Source organism: Plecotus auritus, assembly GCF_963455305.1.
Source record: "Plecotus auritus genome assembly, chromosome: 1".
NCBI lineage: Eukaryota > Metazoa > Chordata > Mammalia > Chiroptera > Vespertilionidae > Plecotus > Plecotus auritus.
Genome location: NC_137770.1, coordinates 209,138,945 through 209,149,022, shown reverse-complemented (window position 1 = coordinate 209,149,022; position 10,078 = coordinate 209,138,945). Strand labels below are relative to the sequence as shown.

The following is a 10,078-nucleotide window of genomic DNA, read 5'->3' as shown; positions in this document are numbered from 1 at the left end:
CACGGTTGGCTTTGGCAGGAGCTTTCTCGTGTGTGCGCGTGTGTGAGTGTGCGTGTCTGGAGAGCGCCAGAGCCTTGCTCGTTCTCCCGGAGTCGAAGAAGAGAAAGAACCGAAGAGGCGGCGGCGGCGGCGCGGAGCACGGGACCGCGCAATGAAGCGCCCACATGCCCACAGCTGTCCGGCCCGCCCGGCGAGCTAATCAGCCAACCCCCGGGCTCGGGGCTCCGCGGCCCCCGGGACGCAGCCCTCGGAGGCCGGGCGCCCGCTCCGCCCGCGCGCCCCCGCTGTGCACCCGGGAAGGAGTTTGCGTGGCCCTCGCTCCGGCTCTTGACGCAGGTTGCGGGAGCGAAAGGAGACCCTCGGCGGGGAGAGAACCTCGAGTGGAGAAGGAGGAGGGTTAGGCGGAGAAGCCACCCTCGGCCCTCTCGGCTCCCACTACCTACTCCATCGCTCCCGCTCCCAGACCGGAGGGGGAGGACGAGGAAGAAGAAGAAAAAGAAAGAGAAGGGGGTGGGGTGGGAGAACTGGATGTAAAGATCGGCTGGGGGGATGGTGGAAGATTTTTGGTCTCTTCAGCAGCGTCTTTTCAGAAGCGGCGGCAGCAGGAGGAGAAGCAGCCCCAGCTATGACTGCCGCATGTTAATAGCCGCCGCTCGGGTCCCTCGGCTGCTGCGGGAGACAGAGCTTGACTCCGAAGTTGTGCAACTGTGGACTGCGAGAGACATTTGAACCCCCCTCTCTCCGGACTCGGCTTTTTAGCTCCTTGGTGCGTGCGAAGCCAGGACACGTAAAGGAAGACAAGCGTTTGGTGGTTCTTCTCCCCTCACCCTCCACCCCCTCTCCTTTTCCCAGAGCTGTGTAGCCGAAGAAAGGGGTAAGGAGAGACTTTTTGTTGTTTCCTTGACTGGGGTTTCCACCCTCCTGCTGCCTTCTCTGCGCTTGGGGTATCATTCTTCGCCGAGTGTGGTGGGGGCGTCCTCGCTGGGGCCGGTGGGGCTTGCGCCCCGGGCTCCATGGCTGGATTGTGGTAACTGCACCCAGCTGCAGGTTGTTGAGCCACTGATGGGACGATCGCAGGGACCTGCGGTTACGAAAGGTAATTTATTCTTCTTACTTCCTAATAGTGGTGACCGGCGTCCGCGGGGCGGGCTACCTGGGGCGGGGGGGGGGTCGTGGGGGATTCACGCACCCTCACCCTCCCACTCACACACTTGCACACACACACACACACACACACACACACTCATCCGATTGTGATGCGGGGCGGGAAGGGAGTCTTGGCTAGTGGGCGCTGGGGTTTGGCCCCGGTCTGAGGCTTTTCCAGCTCTTGGGAGATTTGGCGGCCAAGCGGGATGAAGGGGAGAGCAGACCCGGCGCCTTCGCAGTCCAGAACGCGGGGGAATAGGAACGGTTTCCACCCCGGGAATTTTCCCTCCTCTCTCACCCCAGTGACATCCTCTGGAGGGGGCTGAAAGCTGACCAGGGGGCGCCTTCTCTCCGCCTGCCCGGAGCGGGTGCCGCTGGAGGCGGGAGCAGGCTAGAGGACCGACAGACACCCGGTGAGGAGCTGGGCTCTGGGGTTGTGGGGACCACGGGGTGGCCAGCCTGCCGCGATCCTCCCTAGACACCTGCCTCGGAGCATCCTTGGCGGCATGTGCCCAGGTCGCGCCCCTGAGTCGTGGAGCCGAGCTGTCTCCCCGCACCCCGCCCCTTGTGTCCCCTTCACGGCAGTTTGGTTTAGACGTGCTTGTCCAGGCTTTGTTAGGCGGTTTGGTTGGAGAAAGGTGCCACTTTCTTGGGTGGCCCGCGGCGGCGCGGTGTTGGGAGTGGGCACGGGTTGGGGGGAGGGAGCTGTTGAAGGAATCCGGGTGGCGGGGGCACCGAGGCGGGATGGGGAGAGTATTGGTGGCCGCGGTCAGCTGGGTTACAGGTAGGACGGTAGGCGCCACGGAGGAGAAGGGGAGGCTCCAGCCTGCCTCGAAGCGAGGGTGCCACTGCGCCCCCGCCGCTGGAGTCTGGAGCCAAGCGTGCCTGCCCCCACACCCCCCCCCCCAGCAGTATAGGTGGGTGGGCGTGTTTGTGTGTTTCTGGGGGCGACCTCCCTGCAAGGGTTAGTTGGCGGCGGTGCGGCGTGTGTGTGTGCGTTTTCGTGCGCTCAGGGGATGGCCGGGAGGTTTTTGCGGGGATGGCAGAGCTTGATGCTACTTGAGCTGAGCTTGCTTATCAAAATCTCCTGGGATCCGCTTAACTGGAAAATCTGGTTTGAGGAGGCCGCGGGGGCCCGTGGGGTTTGCGGGGAAGCCTCTCGGTGTCCCCCTGTCCCCTTTCCGCCAGCGAGGAGCACCTCCGCGGGATGCGTGCGGTGCGGGAGTCTCTGGTGCAGCGCGCATCGCACCCCAGACTGGCCCTGATGAGGACCAGGGCATAGTGTGCTCATCTCTCTGGCAGACTGAAGTAACCGAACGAAGCCGGCACAACCTCCGGTCCCTGGAATTCTCTGGCCACTTTCCTCGCTCAGATGGAAACATGTGCTGCTTTATTTATGGCCAGAGATATCCTAGCAATTGGGCGAACTCCAGCGGGTGAGCCACCCCTGGGTGTCTCCTCCCTGTGCCTGCCTGTGATCCTGCCTGCAGTAGTTAGAGCACATTGTAAACAAGGGTGTAAGCAGCCCTGCCACAGTCTCCTTTCCAGCGAACCTAGTGGTGTGAGTTGTGTTTACTTTCCTGGGTGGATTACTCATTAGGAAGTATAAGTCTTCTTGCACCTCTGATTTTACATCCTTCCAGCCAGCTGCTGGGGAAATGAGGAGACGCATAGACTCCGGCAGGAAGAAAAAACTGCCTTCTGTGTTTTGCTATGAAGTAACTAGGCGGTCTGCTAATTTAGTGTCATATTGGGCTAGCTAGCAAAACTAGTTAAAGAATGCCATTTTAGAATCTACAAAGACACGCTTCTTTAGTAATTTTTCACTTGGAGAATGTTCTTTATTTTCCTATGAGATTAAACAGAATTTAGCCAGTTTTCCCTGGTACATTTTTCAATCTGTCAAGATACTAAATTACCCGGAGTTCCTAGCACCCAGTTTGTACATGGATTACAGATAGACTTGCCAGTTCTTTTATAGTATAACCCAAAGAGATTTTCAGATAATTTGTGTGGAAGTTAAAAGGATATTTTCATTGAAATATCTCTCAGCTTTGTTTCACACTATCTTTTTGTTTTTTTTTGTAACCAAAGCAAGGGTTAACAATATACAGAGATAATCAGTTTTTTAAAACTTGAAACTACTTTTTAGTTTCAATAATTAAAAGATTAAATGCCTTAGTTGTAGATTAGCTCTGACTGCTTGGGTGTTTGTTGCAAATGGCTATGTTCTATTTTGTTCTAAAAATGTAGCACTGCAAATGTAAAAGGGTACTTTGTTTCTAGGTACTAAAATGTCTACATTTCTTAATTTATAAGATCTTGACTTCTTGAAAAGCTTAGGTTGCAAAAAATAAAACATAAAAAGGAATACAGAATCCCTGATCCCTGATTTTGATTGTTATATTTTTATGAGTTATTGTTAGTGGTGGTCACCTTAAAGAAAACTTAGAGAATTGTGATTTAATTCATGAGACTCCAGCATCCTATATTTGCTTCATTTCTGGAGGGTATGTGTTAAAGTCTTTAAACTTGCACACATTTCTGAAGATGAAAGGATACTTGTCCTCTCATTTTAGAAGATATAATTGCCATGATTCCAAGTCCATACATTAGAAGATTTGGTCAGGTCTGTTCTTTGTTTCCTCGCAGCATGTTTCCTAGCAGTCATACATTCCACAGGTCCTGATGTCATTAGGACTGTGTTTGTCAGTGTATTGTCCTGTCTTTAGCTGAAGGTGAACATGTCAGAGTACTGGGATGCCATTCTATAGCACTTCTTTATCACTAAATATCCAATAGCCTGCTCTATTGATGTACATGGGTAACTGGACTATTTCTATAACTCGGGGTACAAGGAATGATTTGTATACAGGTTTATGTGAACTCTTTAAATCTTTTCGATAGACATGTTAGGTTGCATCGGGCATCCCTGGCCTGAAGGGCGATAAGCCAACATGGGATTTGTATGATGGGTAAATGCTTTTTGATGTCTCATTTTAAGTTGATTGATCTGATTATCCTTCAGGTTGAGAGCTCTCCTCAAAATATGAATGGAGGATATTTTAGAAATGGTTGTCTTTATAATGATCTTCTTACATTTTGGAGATTTAAATATCCCTTTTCACTGGGAATAATAGTATGAGATTTACTGGCTCCAGCTACTGTGGTGCCTGGCATTGTTTCTGGTAATTAGGCAACATTTGGATGAATTTAATTTATCTTTGATTCCTTGGTTAACTATAGCAAAGGAAATCCTAACTAGAAAATAAAAAGCTTATAAGGTCAAAAGGATTGAAATTAGTCAAATAATATACACAATGCTAAACTGAATTGGTTTTCTGGTCTCATTTGGACCACTTTAACCACTTTTTTAAACTGTCTTTGAAAAGGACTGCCAAGTAGGAGTGACAGTTACTATTAGAAGTGGGACATTTTTGCCTAGAATTCAGGAAAACTGGTTGTGATTTTTGTATTTAAGAACAAAGAGTGATTTTGAGAAATGCTATGCAGCCTTAATTTAGCATGGTATGAATGGCTAGAGCAGTTGGACTTAAAGGAAGATGCTCTTTCCTCCAATTTTGCAAATGGCTATTTTCCCTTTGATTTCTTAGATTTGCATTACATTCAAAATATGCATTTGCTCACATTGACAGAAGCTGTATTGTAATTTAGCATTTGTTTGCCTTCAAGGACATATTTATGCTTAGATTACTATTGCATCTTTGTCCTTTTCTTTTATGCAAATACATTTCTTTATAGAATATCCAATTTTATAATAAAATGTAAAACATTCAAATTTGAGTAAGGTCCTTGCTGACATGTATTTCCCCTTTGTTAACTGTGTGTGTGTGTGTGTGTGTGTGTGTGTGTTGTTAGGGAGTTGTTCATCATTGGGGAGAAAAATCCAGATTTTTCCCTCATTGTGATTTTGATATTGTTGTTTATTTCATCAGTTTGAGAAAATAGGTAAGTATGTCTCTTGATATCAGTTATAAGTTCTAAGATGTGTATATTTCTCCCAACTATTTAATGATACAGTATTACCCTGATCTGAGTGTCGATGTGGATTAAATGAACTGTACTATTGCACAGGTAGCAGGTGTACTTTTTTTTCAGAATTGTGAGGTGTGTTTATGTATTCACAAATACAAAATATATTTAAAAATTAGCTGTCCTACTCTGAATTAGTGAACTTCTCCATTGTTTTAGGGGGTGGGTAAAAAGAGTTCTTCCTATATTTGATTATGACAGATTCTATAGATCTTAATAACTTATGTCTTGTTGACACTGAAAATAAGAATTTAATGTTAAATTTCTTCATAAGAATGACTACATATATTAGAAGAAGTTAATATTTGGTCCATATTATTCAATAATTTAAATAGAATGTTGTTGGCGGTAATCTTATTTATTATGAAAATTATCTCTGGGATGGAAAAATAAATCACCGAACTGAATATTTCTGGTAAACTTTTATGGCAGTTATTTTGTAGAGCAGACTACTCCTCTTCTCAATTTGTGTTCTGGGGAAACCTGTGGGTCCCTCTAAGACGCTTTCAGGAGAAAACATTGTCATAATAATGCTAAGATGTGATTGGCCTTTCATTCTCATACTTGAACAAGTGTGCGGGGGGTGGGGTTTCCAGAAGGTACATGATATGTGATGACATCATTGCTCTGATGGCATATGCCATGTGTTTAAAAGTTTCCCCACTTTAACTATGAATGCATAAGTATTGATAGTTAAAACCAACATAATCTAAAGTTGTTTTAGGTCATCAATTTTTTAAAAAATATATTTTCTTGATTTTTACAGAGAGGAAGGGAGAGGGATAGAGAGTTAGAAACATCGATGAGAGAGAAACATCGATCAGCTGCCTCCTGCACACACCCTACTGGGGATGTGCCTGCAACCAAGGTACATGCCCTTGACTGGAATCGAACCTGGGACTCTTCAGTCCTCAGGCCGACGCTCTATCCACTGAGGCAAACTGGCTAGGACAGGTCATCAATTTTTAAGCATGTAATAAATAGGGTCTTGGGACCAGGGAGTCTGAGAAGCGTTCCAAGATCTGCCTCCTTGTACTCACAAGTCTCACCCCATGTAACCATATAAGAAGCCATCTGGAATGAGAAAACAAGTGGATGGTTCCGTTTTAAAAAGACACAAATACGTTGGAGGTTTTATTATTTGTCTGACATTTTCATTATTTTCTTCCCACCGTAGAAAGTTTGTCTTGAACTGTTTTGATCCCCAGTTAGTGAAACCGAAGCTTTAAAGCTGCCACATCTTCAGCCTGATGTCCTGACAGTAGCAAAGGAGCTACTAGGAAAATTTAAAATCTAGGCCCCAGGTCTTGAAATCCTGATATCTGGAGCGGCAGAATGGTGTGGTGGTGAAGAGAAGGGTCTCTGGGGTGTGTTTGCTTAGGTTTGATAAGTTATTTGACTTTGGGCAAGATACCAGATCTCTCTATTCCTCAGTTTCCTGATATGCTTTCATGGGTATAACAGTTGTGCCTAATTCATAGGCTGTTGTGAAGATTTAATGAGAAGTTATACCCAAAGTGCCCCAAATGGTTCTGGGCACATAATACATAGGCCCCTATTTGCTGCTGTCATTAGTTTTATTATTATCATTATTATTTACTAGGTCTCAGGGCTCCAAGAAACATTAATCAACTCCTCATGGGATTCAGATACGTGGTTATGTTTCGCCTCATTGCTTTGGAGCATCATTTAAAACATTATTAAATTTGAAAATTTCAAATAAAAGATAATCTTGGCTTTATTTTTACCTTCCCACTTTAAAAATAATGACGAGTTGTTGGGGTTTTTTTTAAAAAATACTATGAATTAATAAAATACCTTCCATAACTTGGGCTAAGTTTGCAGTTGGGTAGAGTATGAATGCCCAATTAAAACTAGATTTCAAAGACCCTAATTGAATATTTATGTATCATGGGAATTATTAGGGAGGAAATCACTTTTCTAAAGTGATATCAAGACAACCCACTACACTCTTAGTCTGTTAATCACTATCTATGCATCACAACAGGCCATTTTCAGGGAGAAGGACCCATGGGGTAATTATATACTGTGGCTCAGTTTATTTGTGAGGGGGTAATAAGCCTAATGAATAACAGAAGCTCCCACACAGATTAGTTTTACTAGAATCTTAAGTTCAAAAGTGAACTGTAATACTTCTGAATGGGAGTTTGAGATCTATTGGAAAATTTCTATATGTATTTATAAGTTATATATTATATTTGAGTATATTCATGGCTAAATATTTCCCTTATCCCTGCCACAATAAGTACCATAGCACTTGTCTTTTCCAGCTCTTTGGTTAATCCTGATTTACAGTTGTGAAAACAAAATTATATTCTTTAGATGGGCATAGCTGGGTGTTGTCCCTAGTTATGAACTTTTCAGAAATGGCCTTTGGAATGAGAAACAACCCTAATTCCATAACTCTCTAACTCTATTGTTTTTTGTCTATAAATAAAGATAACGACATCTTTGCTGGTTTGGGGTGAGGAATAGGAAGTAAATAGAAATGTACCTGATAGATTGAGCATTTAATGAATGGAACCTGTCATTATTAGTCATAGTATTATTAGAAATGTCCTTAACTACCATTATTAAAAAATAGCTAAGTCAATTATTATTTTCTTAATTGAAGAGTTCTTGATGAGCCAAGAAAATTAATAGCATTTTCTTAAACAGCTGAGAAAGGTTTTATGTCTTTCCCAATTTCCTTTTTTAACCTTTTCTTAAGTACCTGTTTCTGAGCTCTTAATCTTAAAAGTTATGCTCTGCTACTAATTCCCCACCAAAAATCATAATCTTGACAGAAAAATATTTTTGACAGCCACCAAGTATCATGTCTGAAGATTGATTTAAATCACATATAAAATGAAAGTAGCAATTTAACTTAAGACATTTTAAATTAAACTCCTGATCATCTCTTCTCATTGCATCAGTAGCTCTTTAAGTTTGAACTGCATCAAAATTTTATACAATATTGTCACCAAATCAAGTCATCATAAACTTTTAAGACTTAAGGATTCCAATACTTAAAAAATTTATAATTCCAAAATTCATATCTTCATCAGAGTGTTATAAATGCAGATGAACCCTTAAAATTCAGACTCCAAAGTTGCTTTAAAAAAGTACAGGTAAGGACATGGTGATAAATACGTCTGTATTTTAGAATTAACATCTGTATTTCAGTGACAATTGCCAATGGAGACGTTCCTGAAATGTATGACTTTTACCTATTATTACCCAGCATTTCTGTTAAAATGAAAGTGTACAACATGGTAGGTGGTAAAAATGAATGAAAACATAAGTTGCACGTTGGACAGCTGACTTGCTAAGTTGTACCAGACTTAAGTGTTTTAAAGTATAATTCAAGAAAATGAAAGTCAAGTAGAAAGGATACCCCCTTCTGTTTGATCAGTTTGTGTTGGTGTTTATACGTCCCACAGAGGCAGAGTGTGTTACTATTCAATCCAGCCCCAGCAACTCCACAGTAGCCTGAGCCTGTGAGAATAGGGGAGAGACTCAAGCCCAGTTTTTGATGTTCTGCATGGGTGGGTAACCTGAATACTAAAACGCATTCCATTGACAGCTGACCCTGGAAGAGGTTTTTCAACAGTCTCCAGTTTTGTTTTGGTTTGGTTTCTTTCCTCTTTTCCTTTCCTCAAAACTCTTCCAAATTCTGTTGGGTAAGAGGAATTGGTCCTGATGGGCATCTTTTGTATGAGATTTTATGTCTGGCATGAATGGAAGGGCACAACTGGTTTATATTGATAACTTTCTGTTTTTTCAAATTTTTAGTGTTTTTGATTTGTCAATGGCTGATGGTGGTTGTCTGAATCTTGACTCAGAATACTGATCATGACTTCAAGAAGCGGACAAAGAGTCCATTGAGAAATAGTTTTGTGTTAACATGAGGCATGTGTATATCTAGACTTTCTTTTTTATATTGACTTTAACTGTTGAATCTGTCAAGTTTTAATCATATTATTAACTGAAGTTGACTTTGGAAGAAGGCCTTAGGCAACTGTTTTCTTTTAAAATAACACACAACCATTTTTAAAAATTTTAGGCACGTTCAATAGTTAAATTTTACTTTAATTTTTAATATTTTTTATGCATGACAGTTAAATATTATTTTACTGTCACTCCAAAATGCTGCAACATCTTAGTTGTTGTATGGACTTCAATTTATAAGATTTGGTAGATTGGGGGTAATTCATAGTTCCTCTTTTACTTGCAAAGACAATTACAACTATCTTTAGGCCAAATGATCAGTTTATTGGGAGGTTATTATTTTTCTCACTTAAAGAATCTTGGTGATGATGGAGGTTTTTCTAGGCATCAAAAATAAAAATAGCATCCTGACTGCCACTGGGATTCTGCTCCAGTTGCATGTTCCAACTCACTTTTCCTTTCCTCTGCCTACTAGATTCTTTCCCTTTCACCACTGTCTGAATTAGGTACCCAGTTTTAGATCCATCTATTATCACCAGCTTAGGGGAGTGGGTAAAGTTATTGCAATTCCTCTGTGCATGGAACAATAGCTTGAAGAAGGAAAGGCTCAATTAATAGAGGGATCTTGTACACAGAAAAAGGCAGAGGGGTTGATAAAACCTCAATGTCCACTACAATAATCCTTTGTTAACTGAGACAGAACAGGCATTGGAGAATTGGTTAGGAAAACCATTACAAATGGGTTTACTCTTTTCCTGTAAGCAACCAATGTGATCTTGGAAAATGTTTTCTTACTCAGTTGACCCAGAAAATCCAACAAAAACATGCAAATCAAGGGATTCAAATCTTCAGGTTCAAAAACACCTAAGGAACTGCCCATGTTATCAAAGAGGTTGTGCATATCTGAAAAGCCACGAAATATCTGAAA

General features: G+C 42.6%; 1 protein-coding gene across 39 annotated transcripts in view; it reads left to right on the top strand.

Moving 5' to 3' along the window:
* The first annotated feature begins 286 nt into the window (after nt 1–286).
* The window catches only part of ADGRL3 (adhesion G protein-coupled receptor L3), a 798,149-nt gene continuing 788,357 nt past the window's right edge, over nt 287–10,078 (top strand). For all 39 annotated transcript variants that reach the window (XM_080681583.1, XM_080681582.1, XM_080681586.1 and 36 more), the window contains exon 1: nt 287–1,096. The gene's annotated coding sequence lies outside the window, so the exon portion shown is untranslated. The remainder of the gene's footprint in view (nt 1,097–10,078) is intronic.